The sequence below is a fragment of the Carlito syrichta genome, unplaced genomic scaffold (genome assembly GCF_000164805.1).
Source record: "Carlito syrichta isolate Samal-C Ts95f unplaced genomic scaffold, Tarsius_syrichta-2.0.1 Scaffold301546, whole genome shotgun sequence".
NCBI classification, from domain to species: domain Eukaryota; kingdom Metazoa; phylum Chordata; class Mammalia; order Primates; family Tarsiidae; genus Carlito; species Carlito syrichta.
The window spans coordinates 367,036-383,310 of NW_007245642.1; the positions used below are offsets into that span (position 1 = coordinate 367,036).

At 36.9% G+C, this 16,275-nt stretch overlaps 1 pseudogene; it reads right to left on the reverse strand.

Annotated features, from left to right (window-relative positions):
- Positions 1–16,275, reverse strand: part of LOC103257120 — a 56,249-nt pseudogene that overhangs the window by 29,037 nt on the left and 10,937 nt on the right.

Genomic DNA, 16,275 nt, shown 5'->3' on the forward strand with positions numbered 1-16,275 from the left:
AGTAATAAAATATAATAATGATTAATATAAGGATTAAAAACCATTATGCAACAAAATGACTGGGCAACTATGACAGGTCTAAAAAAAAAAAACGATGATCAGAGTTGAAGTGTTCTAGCATCTCTAAATTGTTTGGTAGAAGGATGAAGGTTTTGTTTGAATTTATACTCTGATATGTTCAACATGTATGATAGCCATTTCTAATGTACAGTAATATCTCTTTTAACTCTGAAATGCTGTACTTTCCAGGTTCCTTGCAGTTTGGAAGGGAGATGTGATTCTGTTATTCTGGGAGCAATAAAATGTGTGAAAGTGACACATGTCAATCACTTCAGCACTAAGACACAGAAAAGTCATTTGCATGACATTCCTTCTTTTTCTTTGCCTTTGTCTTGGTGAACATGAAGTTCTCACAGGAGGCAGAATTATTGAGAACAATTACTTGCCATTGTCTCTGCATTTGTAGCAAATTAATTTTGATTGTTTAAGCTCTTGGACTTGTTTATATTGTAGCACTGCTTATTTTATCTTGGTAAATATAGGATGTATGCTTAATTTTAAGCATAATCACTAAAGGAATATAAATATGTGATATAACTTCAAGAGAATATAGGTGAAGATTTTGAATTTTAAAAATGGAAAAAACAGAAGAAAAGTACAAAGAAGTCAGTATGAAATTGTAGCTTGGAAATATGGTAAATTCAAGTATTTGTGTTCATACAGAAATGACAACACAGTTAATGGATAATGCACTCCTGTTAAGAAATAAAGGTTGTTCAAATTGGAGTTCTAAAAATCTATCTGCTGTTTATGTGGTACTCATCCAACATATAAAAAAGATTTCTATCTAATAAGATAGAAAATTTTAAATTATAGGGAAAATGTATACCACAATAAACAAAAAAACTGGCATGCTATATTAATATCATACAAAATAAGTTTTAAGGTAAAAAGAGTTATTGGATATAACAAAGCTACTACATAACACTGAGAATTTCATTTTACCAAGAAGATTATAAACTTGTAGCTGCCTAATAAATTGTAATGAGAGCAAATATAAGTATTACAAAATATGACAACTTTACCCATGACTTAATTATTGATAACAAATTATGAGATTTTAACACATTTCTTCCAATACAGTTTAATCTGAGGAAAAAATCAAAACCAAAGATATAAAATATTTGAACCATACCATTATCAATCTTAATAGTAAGGAGATGTATAAAATCACGTACAGACCAATTAGAAAATATTAATTTTTCTCAAGTATTTGTGGAACATTTCTGTAATTTCATTTCACATGTGGCAGAAAGAGTCTCAACAGACTGGGCTTGCTGGCTCAGCCTGTCATCCTAGCACTTTGGGAGGCAGAGGTGAGTGGATTGCCTGAGCCCATGAGTTTGAGACCAGTCTGTGCCACTTGGCGAGATCTCGTCTCTACAATAAAATGAAAAATTAGCTGGGCGTGGTAGTGTGTGCCTGTAGTTCCAACTACTTGGAAGGCTGAGGTGGAAAGATCACTGGAGCCTAGGAAGTCAATGGTGGGGTGGGTGTGAGTGTGCCACTGCCTTCCAGCCTGGGTGATGGAGTGAGACTCCAACTCAAAAAAAAAAAGAAAGAAAAAAAGAGTCTCAATAAAGCAAAGTACAAGTTTCCTACAGACCATATTTGCTATCTGTTTTAGCATTTTTTTTTCAGGCGTGCACTTTTATTGAACTGGACTCAAGTCAGTGTACAGGTAAACCCTGGCTGCTTCCACACCTCCACCCACTCCCAGGGAGACCAAAAGCCTTTATACATCTCAAGTCGGGAACAAAAAGCGGGGCCATGGTGGCTGATCATTCAAAATAAAACAAATAAAAAAGTATAAAGGTGAAGATTAAAAAATTTTTCATTACATAATTTACACAAAAGCAATGCTGTCTCCTTCCCCGTGTGGCTCAGGAGAGAACTAGGTTACTCTCCTTAGAGAGAAGTGGGTCGACTTTTGGGAGGGCAAGGGACTTCCTGTAACAGTGCATCTCAAGATATTTGGAATGACTATTAAAAAAAAAAGAACAATCTACAATCAAAGTCCTTGGCCACATTGTAGAACTTTGGGGATGCTGACTCCAACTCGCTGTCACCTTCATCGTTCCAGTTTTTAAATCCTGAGAGTCATCCAGCCAAAAAAAAAAACAGAAACCACATACACAAAACAACAACAAAAAACAAATAAAGCCATACCAATCTCATCCTGTTTTCTGCGCAAGTTAGGTTTGTCAAGAAAGTGCACAACGTGTTAGTCTGCCTAGAAGCACTTGGATGCACAATGGAGGGGCCGGACTCTTCATACTCCTGCTTTCTGACCTACATCTGCTGGAAGGTGGACAGCAAGGCCAGGATGGAGCTGACAATCCACATGGAGTACTTGCTCTCAGGGGGTGCGATGATCTTGATCTTCATCATGCTGGGCGCCAGGGCAGTGATCTCCTTCTGCATCCTCTCAGCGATGCCAGGGTATGTGGTGGTACCTCCACACAGCACTGGGTTGGCATACAGGTCCTTGAGGATATCCACATCACACTTCATGATGCAGTTGAAGGTAGCTTCGTGGATGCCGCAGGATTCCATGCCCAGGAAGGAAGGCTGGAAGAGAGCCTCGGGGCAGCGGAACTGCTCATTGCTGATGGTGATCACCTGGCCGTTTGGCAGCTTGTAGCTCTTCTCCAGAGAGGAGGAGGATGCGGTGGTGGCCAGCTCCTGCTAGAAATCCAGGGCGACATAACACAGCTTCTTCTGGATGTCACGCACAATTTCCTGCTTGACTGTAGTGGTGAAGCTGTAGCCATGCTTGGTGACAATCTTCATGAGGTAGTCTGTCAGGTCCTGGCCAGCTAGGTCCAGATGCAGGATGGTGTTGTGGAAGGCATGCCCCTTGTAGATGGGCACCGTGTGGGTGACCCATCCCCAGAGTCCATCACAATGCCACTGGTACGGCCAGAGGTGTACAGAGACTGCACAGCCTGGATGGCCACGTACATGGCTGGGGTGTTGAAGGTCTCAAACATGATCTGGGTTATCTTTTCCCAGTTGTCCTTGGAGTTCAGGGGAGCCCTGGTCAGCAGCATGGGGTGTTCCTTGGGAGCCACACAGAGCTTGTTGCAGGAGGTGTGGTGCCAGGTCTTCTCCATATTGTCCCAGTTGGTGACGATGCCGTGCTCAATGGGGTACGTCAGGATCAGGATGCCTCTCTTGCTCTGGGCCTGGTCTCCCATGTAAGAGTCTTTCTGGCCCATGCCCACCATTACACCTTGATGCTGTGGTTGCCCCATGATGGAAGGGAAGATGACCCGAGGGCCCATCGTGGCCCATGAAGTTGACCTTGAACATGCTGGAGCCGTTATCAATGATGTGTGCAGCAATATCATTGTCCCTGGCGAGCTGGTATGGTGTGGACTGGTGGCAGAGCGAGGGTATGGGTTGGCTTGAGCGGGCAGACTTGGTCTTGAAGGTCTGTTTCAGTATTTTTTGTGTGTGTTGATATGAAGAAATACCTGAGCCTGGGTAATTTATAAACGAGAAAGGTTTATTTGGATCCTGATTCTGATGACTGGAGAGTTCAAGATTGGGCATCTGCACCTGGTGAGAACCTCAGTCGGCTTCCAATTATGCTGAAAGGCAAAGGGGAGCTGGTGTGGTCAGAGATCACATGGCAAGAGAAGAAACAAAAGAAAAAGCAAAGGAGTGCTAGGCTCATTTAAACAACCAGTTCTGGTGAGAATGAATAGACTGAGAACTCATCTACCCCAAGGGTCATTCTATTAATTAAACATTGATGTACTCATAAAGCATTTACCCCATTAGGCCCACCTTCAATACTAGGGTTAATATTTCAACATGAGGTTTGGAGAAGACAAACATCCAAATCATAGCACTGACCAAAATTACATTAAATTAAAAATTAACAAAACGAAGTCTAAAACTACGTCCGGGTGTGGAGGTTCAGCCTGTAATCTCAGCACTTTGGGAGACTGAGGTGAGAGGATTGCCTGGGGGTTCGATAACAGCTTGGGCAACTTGGTGAGACCTTGTCTCTACAATAAATCACACACACACACACACAAAATTAGATGAACGTGGTGGTGTGTGTCTGTAGGTCCAGCTACTTGGAAGGCTGAGGCTAAGCCCAGCAGATCGAGGCTGCAGTGGCTGTAGTGTGCCACTGCACTCCAGCCTGGGTGACAGTGCAAGACTCCAACTCAAAAAAAAAAAAAAAAAAAAAGAAGAAAACTAAATAATAATTTAAAAGTATATCAACAAATTTAAAAACACATGTAAAAACCCTAAATTTCTAATTTATGAATTTTATTAAGAATTCATAATAGAGAATAGAAAACAAAACAGAAAAATAATGAAAATGATATATTGCAAAATTAATAAGATATGCACACATCAGTTTTTGGAAAAACCACATATCATTATAAGCTTATATTAAATAATATTGCTATTCACTAAGAAAAGAAAAAAGATGGAGATAAAAATTAGGAAAGTGACCTAATAAAGAAGTTAGGAAAAGAACGACAGAAACAATACAAATAATAGAGGAATTTTCAAGGTACACCATCATATCATCTGCATAGAGAGATAACTTGACTTCCTCTTTTCCTATTTGAATACCTCTGATTGCCTCCTCTTCTCTGATTGCTTTAGCCAGGACTTCCAATACTATGTTGAACAGGAGGGGAGAGAGTGGGCATCCTTGTCTAGTTCCAGTTTTCAGGGGAATTGGTTCCAATTTTTGTCCATTTAGGAGTATGCTGGCTGTGGGTTTCTCGTAGATGGCTTTTACTATTTTGAGGTATGTTCTGGGAAACTATGGGGGGGAGAGGGATGGGATTAACAGTAGCAAATATCTGTCGGGGGATGGGAAAACACCTCTTATCAACAGGGTGCCTGAATGAAACGTAATTGTACACCTAACCCTTAACTGTACCCCACAAAACCATAATAAAAAACACTGATTAATGAAAAAAAAAAACAACAAATAATAGAGGGAAAAGATATAATACAAAAATAAGCTACTTCAGACAGCTTTACCAGTGAGTTTTTTCAAACATCCAAGGGAAAAAAAAATACTACCAGAAAATAGGAAGAAAAGGAAGGCATCACAATTTCTTCTAAAAAGCTTTTTATAGCTTTGATACCAGATCTAGAAAACGATGGATTTAACACTACAAGAATTTTACCTGTTAATTCAATCTACGTCAAGCCCCCAAATTATTTTATAAACCTAGGTGTAAACTCAAGGCAACAATGTAGCAAATATTTCTATCAATATCTTTATGGGACGCTGTGATTTTCCTCCCAGGTACTCCTTCAGATTAAGGCAATAGTTAATAGGAGCCATAGCTTTTGAAAACTCACAACTGGAACCTGTGGACAAAGAAAGGTGCTTCATCAAAGGTTATGCATTTGCTTTCCTGGATGCAGGTCATATTCAATGACTGGCTAAGACAGGGTTATAAAGGTCCACCCTTCTATTTCAATTGAAAACAATTCTGAAGTCTCCCTCCCTGCCCCCGCCCCAGCTCTACCTATGGTCAACTTAGAAGGTGGAAGATAAGTGACAGGAATGCCATCAGATTGCTATATATAGGATTTTCAACTCTATTTAAAAAATTCTACTTCTTAAGCAAAGTGCATAGGTGTTTATGTTATTATATATTATGCTCTTGTGTGTTCATAACATCTTTAATAATGAAAAAATTTGAAAATAAATTATTAACTTGTGCTTTGCAATAAAATAGATCTGGATTCAGATCTTGCTTCTCCTTCTTACCTTCTTGACAAATCATGCCTTACTGAGCCTCAGTCTTCTTAGCTATAGCATGAGAATAAGAATCTTATTGCACTTCTTTAAAGTGTCTATCATAGTGCCTAGTTATTTAAAGATACTCAGTATATGTTAATTTAAAAATGAAATTTTGGGAAAAAGAAGAATGGAAGGATCTGTAGGTAAAGGAGTGTTGGCTTGAACTCTCTTTTCTCCCAGAGTCTGGGTTAAAAATTTCTTTTTCTTTTTCTGACTTGTTTATTGTGTTAGGGACAATGGAGGCATTCTAAGTTGAAAAACCAAATCCTCTTAGATACTTCATACTTTAATGTTCTGTGATACTAAAAAAAGAGAAACCCAGGTTGTCAATGTCTTTTTAAGATATGTGGCATGGCTTTCTTGAACATAAAAGAGATTTCTTTAGACTAGATGCTGAGGTTCTCAACCCTGGCTGAGTACTAGAATCAGTTAGGTGTTTTAAAAAGACATCCCTACTTGGACCCCCACCCTCAGCAATTCTTAAACACTTGGTCTAGGGTAGAGCTCAGACACATTCTATTTTTAACAACTTGGCAGGTGATTCTAATTTGAAGCCAAAATAGAGAGAAATGAGTCTAGAATTTCTCAAGTCCCAGGCTATGTACATACAGCTTTTTGGGTCCAATCCTAAAGTCATTCAATCAAAATCTTGAAATTTTGGGGCTAGATCTTATAGTGTTCTTACATGTTGTTCAGCTGATTCTTTTGGACTCAGTGTTTGAGAATCACTGCTGTAGGACTGATAAATCCAGTTAATTTCAGAAGAAAGTGTCTTGACTCTTAAAAAGTTTAGATGAAATTTCCTAAAAGGATCTTAATGAAAACTAGCATTGTTTCATTTGACTCCCACTCATAAAATTTCATGAGTTCAAGAAGCTCCCTTGGATATTAGCATAGTCAGCACACTCTTCAGTCAAACTTGAGGGTGGTCTTCAGAGAATTTGCTTTCCGAGATCTTCAACTTTGCCACAGTAAAGGACTCTCTTACTCTAGTTGACAACTTGTTCTCTGATTTATCTCCTCAGGCAAATATTTGATTTCACACTGAGCTTTTACTATTGATCACAAAAACCCCTCTGCTTTGTTGCTTGGCTACCTAATTGAATCATTCTTGTCATCAGACAGTCTGCTGTTTCTCAAAGAGTGAGACTTCTGAAACACACACAAGAGCAATCACCTTTTCCTAAGAAGTCTTTGGAAGTATAAGCTCAACTAGGAAGACAGGACCTGTCTTACCAAAATGACATATGCTAGCAATAATCTCCAATCTAACAATAGAATCACTGAAAGACGTGTTACACACTTTGGCAATAAATGTCCATCTAACAATAGAATATTTAAAGCACTTTCAGTTGAAGCACTTTCAAAAATACGATGTCTTTACAAATGAATACTAGAAAACAGTTCTAATGTTATTCTATTTGGAAAATGAAGGACATAGAACATGAAATTCAGAAAAGTGAACTAATTTAACCACTTTAGTTTAGAAACACAGATGTGTATTTGAGACTTGAACCTAGTTCACAATGAAATCGAAGTTCAGGCCCTTTCTACTATAACACACTGGATTAGGGAGGATTAGGTCCTGAAATTCACCTGCTGAATTTCTTTCTATAAATCTTAAAGGAGTTTTAGTTATTTGTAAACATGAAAATGTGGTTCTACAGAATGGATGAGAAACCAAAAATCGTCAGAGCTATATCAAACTGAAGAATACTTTTATTTGAAAATCTCAGGTTATGTAACACATTCTGAAAGAGTGTGGTAGTCATTACTGCGATTGGCCAAATATTTCTACTTATCCTCTTCTGGAGCATAAATATATTTTTAGATTTTACTCCTCCACTCCCTTAGATTTATTAGTATCTTTGTGAGTTGCTTTGACCAACTAACTAAGTTCATGACGGAGATCTGAAAGCAAGTATACAATTTGACACATTCTTGTTTGCATTTTGTGATGGCAAATGACAATGTTTGGCATGCAGATAATTTCATTAGCCTGGATACAGGAATAAGGAATATGAAATAGAACTCACGGCCAACCCACAGCAAACATGTAGTGTCAACAGAAAGTTAATCTAATAGTTATAAGTTTCTAAAATTTTGAAGGATGTTTGTTCCAACAGCACAACTTAGCCTATCCTAACTGCTATAAAAACCAGACCCTACAAGCGAGTTCTGCATGACAACAACAGTATCAAAACTAACCAAGTAAACAAAAACAGAAACCAAGAACCATAACTGAATATAGGTCACGTTTGTCTAATGATCATTTAGCAGGTAGCAAATAAAGTCCAGAGAGATGATTATCCATGTTATTCTGTGGCAAACATTTGGTAAAAATGTTATCTGTAGTAATATGAGCAAGAAGTCAGAAAACAAAATATTTGTACTGAGCTATCCCATGAAGAAGATAAATTCTAGAAACAACTGGCCATTGTGAAAAAATAAAAAGGATATAGAAACAGTTATCAAATTCTAGAATTTATAAATTTGAAAGATGCAACTGCTTCATGACCCCAGTAACCGAAACATAAAACCAAAAAGGCCTTGGAAAAGGAGGATTAGTTCAAATTCAGAACAAGAGTGTATGTCACTTCTTAGTAGCCTTAAGAGATAGTGTGTAATTCACCACAATATCTCTTTTCTATCTCAGCAACAGGAAACACTATAAGCAGGGACCATTTCATCAGACTGCATTTGAGAATAAGAAGACATGGAGTGACTTTTCTTGTTGACGTACAGTGGATATGTCTTAGTTTATGAATCCCCAAGTTTGGGAGTTGTTTGTTACTGCAGCATAACCTAGACTGTCCTGACTGCTTCACAGAACACAGACCCTTCATCTATTATAGTATATGACCACCTGCATCTATAGTTACACTACCTGCCCGGCCCTGTAAGGCAGGGGTTCCCAGTCTCAGGCCACCGGCCAGTCCTGTTGTCACTTAGGAACTGGGCTGCACAGCAGGAGGTGAGCGGTGGGTGAGCAAAACTTCATCTGTATTTACAATCGTTCCCCATCACTTGCCTTATCACCTGAGCTCTGCCTTCTGTCAGATCAGCACTGAAAAACCTGCTTCCATTCCCAGATCCTATCTTGTGAAGCAGTTTTCTGCAGTGGCAGCAACCAAAATGAGATTATGGAGTAGGCTGGACATAAGCAACACATTTCCGGTATCACTGTCTCCCATAACTCCCAGATGGGACCATCTAGTTGCAGGAAAACAAGCTCAGGGCTCCCACTGATTCTGCATTATGTGGGTTGTATAATTACCTCATTATATATTACAATGTAATAATAATAATGGAAATAAAGTCCACAACAGATGTAATGTGTTTGAATCATCCCCAAACTATTCTTCCCCATGCTCCCATTGCGTGGAAAATTTGTCTTCCACAAAATTGGTCCCTGGTGCCAAAAAAGTTGGGGACTGCCACTGTAAGGCATTTAGTTTGCAACTTCTGAAGATGGTTTCTAAAGTTTCCAGCACTAAAATTCTGTGTTTTTCACCTATTTCCCTCTCTCTGAGCAGAACTGCATTTCAACATTTAAATTGTTTTTGGAACAGATGATAGAAAATTTATAAATTACGGAATCCTGAATATGAGCCTTAACTTTATCATTTAGCAATTATGTGAACCTTGATTAATAGCTTATTCTTTCTTAGGGATTGGCAGTAGTGGGAAACTGCTAGGGGAGGGAGGAGCACATCTCATCAACAAGGGTTCCTTCATAATGAACATTTGTGTACCTAATTCTGAATTGTACCCCACATCTTTAAAATAAAGAAAAAAAAGTATCCTTTCTTTTTCTTGATTAACTTATATGTTAAAAAAAGAAGAAAAATACCCCCCCATGCCTACTTAACGACAATGTAAAAAAAACTAGTGAGGACATAATGTACATAAAAGCACTTTACAAATGTAAACCACTGAATTGTTATTATTCAAGTAACAATTACCTCCCACATTCCAAAGTTATATGCGTAATTAGAAAGCCATTACTCCTGTCTATCAAAAATTCCCTACCTCAGTTAAAACACGTTTATACTTACCCCATTCTCAGTGGGAATAAACTTTCTAATGTTAACTTTTGAAGACATACTCCTCAGAACTTCTTTGTAAACCAACTTACATCCTCAAGCCACAACCATCAAAACCATTCAATATATAAAATAATGATTTTTATCTATATCAGTGTTTTCAATTATTTTTACCTAAGTGGTGTGCCAAATGAAAAATCTACATTAAAGACATTTCCTTCTATATACTATGAATTTATTTATATCTCTGTCATAGCATGTAACTCAATGTGCCTACATTATAGTTTATTTTCTGTTTTCTACGTTGAGCTCTCAATCCTTTAAAAGAGTATTTCTACATACATTTTTGGATGTATTCAGGTGCTTTCTCATAAAAGCTGATATATTGGATTGAGCATAGTTAAATTAGTATATTTAAATTAGGTTAGCATATTTAAACGTAATTAAAATTAAAACTCCATAATAGTATTATAATATACAAATAACTTCTAATATATATTACTTGCTGCCAAACACATATTAACTTCAACAAAAAATGCTTATAAATCTAGCACAGCCCTGTGTTACCTACTAATGCCTCCCATAATATAAACTCGGTGTGGGAGGCTCTGAAATTTACTAGCTGTGAGGTCATGTATGACCATTCAGCCTTTTGAGGCTCAGTTTACTCATCTGTATAGGTGAGATGGTAGAACCCATCTCATGCCCTAATGTGGAGTTGAACAGTGGACAGAAAGTTTCTGGAATGTTACAATCACTCAAATGTCATTCCTTACCTGGATTTATGCAGATGATTTAACTTTCGCAGCATTGTTTTTTGCTCTAGGTAAAGACAGAAAATTTCTTCCTTTGACCTAAAGTTTTTTAAATTGAAAAACTGAAGGTTAAAAATGCAAAGAAGGTCTTGCTTTTTTTCCCAATCTATGAATCTGAGTTAGATGCATAATTTAACATTTCAAATATCCTATATTGTCCTTGATGAAATAGCCAATACAATTTAAAAAAATTTTCATCTTCCCATTACAGTGATGACCAATAGATATTATTTTATATATTACATACAAAATATTTGCATGTAAAGTGTATATGCTAGCATGCATGAAACTATTTATGGGAAATTGCTATACAAATGTAAGTTGATTTTTTAAACATTATTATATTTTTGTTGCTTAAGAATGATAGCCAATCTATATGTACTTTCTCATTATTTAGCCAATGAAAGTAAAAGTATTTGTTTTTGGTAATATTAACAAGTATTATTAATTAACCAGTTGAATAGTAGACTTCTCTTCTACTGGCTTCGTCAATGTCTTTTTCACTTATATTTGATAAATAAAACAACAAAGTCATTTATTCAATTTTTTGGTGATGTTTCAAGAACAATAGTAAATGAATTACCAAATTTTTTTAAAGGTATGGGGTACAATTCAGGGTTAGGTATACAAATGGTCATTGTGTAGGTAAAGTTTGGGCCTCACTTTGGTCCCCACTTCATCTGGTTTCTTTTTTTTTTTCTTTTTGAGTTGGAGTCTCACTCTGTCGCCCAGACTGGCGGCCACCCCAGCCTTGACCTGCTGGGTTCCGGCGATCCTTTGACCTCAGCCTTCCAAGTAGCTGGAACTACAGGCGCGCGCTACCATGCCCGGCTAATTTTTGATTTATTGTAGAGATGAGGTCTCGCCAAGTTGCCCAGGCGGGTCTCGAGCCCGCGGGCTCAAGCATCATCTGGTTTTAAATGAGTACTGTCTTCATCTGTAGTGACTTCACAAGTCTATGAGTTGTGAAGAATTTGTGTCCAGGCTATGTCAAATAACAAAAATGTACTTTTCTGAAGAAGAAATTTGTTTACTGTGGTTATTCCTGACTAGTAGTTTAAATCAACTTGGTTTAAATAAAAATCACCTGCCACATACCTGTAAGCCTATGTATTCATAGTGTATTGGGTAGTGTACAAATGATGTTGATTAAAATTACTCTTGTTCTTCCCCTTAAGCTTCTCTGAAGCCTTACCGATCCCTATTTGTTGATTATTTTGTGCAGTATAACCTCATTCAGATTATCAGATGATGGGACTTGGTCCCTTATATTTCTAAATGGTCTCTCATCATATTTCTAAATACAGTCAACTCACGTCTTTGTATTCTAAACATTTATTTTATTTTAATTTGTATAAATTTAGGGATACAGTGCAGTTTTGTTACACAGGTATTGAGTAGTGGTGAAGTCTGGACTTTAGTGTAAGTAACCATCATCCAAATAGTGTACACTATGCCCACTAAGTAATTTTCTCATTCCTCATCGCCTCCCATACGTTCACTCTTCTGAGTCTCTAATGTCTACTATACCACATTCTACGCCCATTTTTACACATTATTTTGCTCCCACTTATAAGTGAAAACAGTGGTATTTGACTTTCTGTTTGTGGGTTATTTCTCCTAAGGTAATGGCCTCCAGTTCCATTCACATTGATGCAAAAGACATGATTTCATTTTTTAAAAATAGCCAAATAGTATTTTATTGTGCATATGTACTACATTATTTTTATCCAGTCATCTGTTGATGGACACTTCATTTGATTTTATGCCTTTGTTATTGAGAATAGTGCTATAATAAACACACAAGTGCAGATATCTTTTTGATATAATTATTTATTATCCTTTGGGTAGTTACCTAGTAGTTAGATTGCTGGCTCAAATGTTAGTTCTATTTTTAGTTCTTTGAGAAAGAGTCATACAGTTTTTTATAAAGGTTGTACTAATTTACATTCTCGTCAACAGTGTGTAAGTATTCCCCTTTCTCCTCTTCCTCATCTTTTTTTTTTTTTTGACTTTTTAGTAAGAGCATTCTGACTGGGACAACATAATATCTTATTGTATTTTTAATTTTCAATTGTCTGATGATTAGTGTTGTTGAGCATTTTTTCATGTTTGTTGGTTTTCTGTAGGTGTTCTTTTGAAAAATGTCTGTGTCCTTTGCCCACTTTTTAAATGGGATTATTGTTATTATTATTTGTGGTTGAGCTGTTTTAGTTCTCTGTAGATTTTGAATAATAGTTTTTTTGTTGGATGCATAACTTGCAAATATTTCCTCTCATTCTGCAGGCTATCTCTTCCCTCTGTTGAGTATTTATTTTGCTTATTTATTTTGGAAGATGATTCTTTTCTTGGATGGGACTCTACACTTACATAACAATTTTGCATTTTTCAAGTACTGAAAAATGCATAAGTACTAAAGTAGTTGAGTATGGTTTTACCAACTTAAGGTCAGCCCTGATGAATGCTCACTTTCACACTCCACAGAATTATGCTGCAGGAAATACTGAGGTATATATAGGAACTATTGAGATATGTGCAGTTCTCCTTGCAAGTATTCCCAGATTTGCAAATGTTCCCAAGTTGTTGAAAGTTTATATATATATTTTTAAAACTAGGTCCATTAGTCCGTTTTCTGTTGACAATTCTATCTATATGTGGTTAATTTATCCACATTTTAGTCATAGTTAAAATCAGTATGTTTACTATGGAGAAAGATAGTACAGAACTAAGTGAGAAAGTGCTAGAATGTTTTTTCTCAACAATTTCAACTCCCTACTTATTTACCAGATTGTTGAAGAAGACAGAAGCATTACATTATTATATTAATTTTGGAAAATATTTTTAGCTGTTTGGTCATCTTGATAGCTTTTGAATTTTAAAAAAATGTGGTAAAATATACATAGCATAAAATTTACCATTTTAACCAATTTTAAGTGCACAATACAGTGGCATTAAGTACATTCACATTGTTTTGCAATCATTACTTTTCCTCTCCAGAACTTTTTAATCATCTCAAACTGAAACTCAGTACCCATTAAGCTTCGATTATTTATTACCTCCCTTTTCTACCATCCCCTCATAACTACTATTCTGCCTTCTTACATCTATGAATTTGACTATTTTAGATATTTTATATAAGTGAAGAAAAATGCTTATATCACTATGTATTAAGTTTTCAAGTTTCATTCATACTGTAGGATGTATCAGAATTTTATTCATTTTTAAGGTTAAATCATATTGCATTGCATGTGGTAACATTTTGTTTATTCGTTCACCCATCAATGGACATTGGGTTGCTTTTACTATTTGACTATTGAAAATAATGCTGCTATGAAATTGGGTATGCAAATATTTGTTTAATCCCTGCTTTCAGTTCTTTTAGTTATATGCTCAAAAGTAGAATTGCTGGGTCGTATGTTGATTTTATGCTTATTTTCTGATAAACCATCAAATTTTCTTCATAGCTGTTACACTATTTTGCATTCCCACCAGCAATGTATAAAGGTTATAATTTCTCTACATTTCTGCCAACACTTGTTATTTTCTGAGTTTTTAAATGTTTTTTAAAAATAGCCACTTATAATGGGTATGAAGTGGTAATTTAAGACTTCTGAATAATACAGCTTCAAATGTTAATTGATTGGGCTAGGAGTTGAGAGGATATGCAGCATTTGGACAATGTTTAATTAAGTTCATCCATCTCTGGTTAAAATTTCCCAGATATAAAATGAAACTAAGATCTATTCATTAGCTGAACAAACATTAAACCACTTACTCTGTGTTGAGCACAATACTAGACAAAAGAGTATTTGAGTTGTATTGGCCTGTGCCCATGATAAATTCCCAATGTATTTGAGAAATTAGATCAAATGGATTGTATGCTCTTTAACAATTGCCTTGTAGTGATAAGAGTAAGTGGTCTGTTGATAAATGGAGCGGTAATATTATCTTACATTTAATTTATTTCAGGGCTTTCAAGTTGCTTTGAAGTGTACTATCACATTTTATTGAGTCTTTGTTCCTGAGTTTAAAATAGTGATGGTCATCTATGAGAGACCAGTCTGTAAAACTGAAGAGTATGTCAGTTTGGCTCTGACGGCTCTATCTGACCCATAAAAATTCTCTGAGCAGGATGTTTGGCCACTGTATTTTATATGGATACACCCACTTCAGATGTTACACTCTAAATGCTCTACTCCTTTGTTTACCTTACTGTCACCCTTAATAGTTTGTGCCTCTTTGAAGGCAATGGATATTATAGTGAGAAAGAAATCTAGCCTGATCTATGACATGACTTCACTAATGAATCACCGAGCTCTTCCTCTGAACCTGAATACTACTTCAGCATTCTTTTCAAATCCACTCTGGGCAGCCATTAGCAATTATTTCTATTTTGGTCTGTAAGCTACTAACCACCAGTTCTAGATTAATACAACGCTCTCACATTGCAGATGGAGAAACTGAGGCTCAGAAAGTAAATCTTGCCATTACTGCTGCTGTGATGAATTGCCTTTTATTTCTATTTTCTTATTTATTTATTTAATTTTTTTTTTTTTTTTTGAGTTGGAGTCTTGCTCTGTCAGCCAGATTGGAGTGCAGAGGCATGCACATGGCCACCGCAGCCTCGACCTGCTGGGTTCAGGTGATCCTTCGGCTTTAGCCTTCCAAGTAGCTGGAACTACAGGCGTGCACCACCATGCCCAGCTGACTTTTTGATTTATTGTAGAGACAAGATCTCACTGTGTTGCCCAGGCTGGTCTGGAACCTGTGAGATCGAGCAATCCTCTCGCCTCTGCCTCCTAAAGTGCTGGGATCACAGGTGTAAGCTTGAATCTTCTTTTAAAAGATGAAAAATTTGAGGCTTACACAGAGTTTAGATATTTAGACAAAATTTTAGGTTTTCTGAATCTAATGATCTTCCGACTTACCACAGAAAATGTCTGAGGTAAGTAAAATTTACTTTTATTCTTGACACAAGATTAAAAGCTCTCCCCTGCCCAAATATCCCAATACCACTTTCTTATTCCCTTTGTAAGACCAATGTCTCTACTGACATTAAAAGTTAGAACAAAAATTTAGACTTTAAATTTACCATTTACATTTTTTTCTGACTTAGTATTCATTCTGAACAAAATCCTGAGATTTTTCTGTTAATATTGTGTTCTTAAGACTCATTTTCCCAGGTACTTTTTTTTTTTTGAGTTGGAGTCTCACTCTGTTGCCCAGACTGGAGTGCAGTGGCCATTCCCGGCCACCACAGCCTCGACCTGCTGGGCTCCGGCAATCCTTCCACCTCAGCCTTCCAAGTAGCCAGAATTATAGGCATGTGCAACCACGCCCGGCTGAATTTTTGATTTATTGTAGAGATGAGGTCTCATTGCCCAGGCGGGTCTCGAACCCGCGGGCTCAGGCAATCCACACACCTCAGCCTCCCAAAGACGCGGGATTACAGGCTGAGCCACTGAGCCCAGCTTCCCAGGTACTTTTTAATGTAAGCAAATAAATTATGAAGATAGATACACCTGAGAGTTGTAGCTCCAAATGTGATATTCCATAA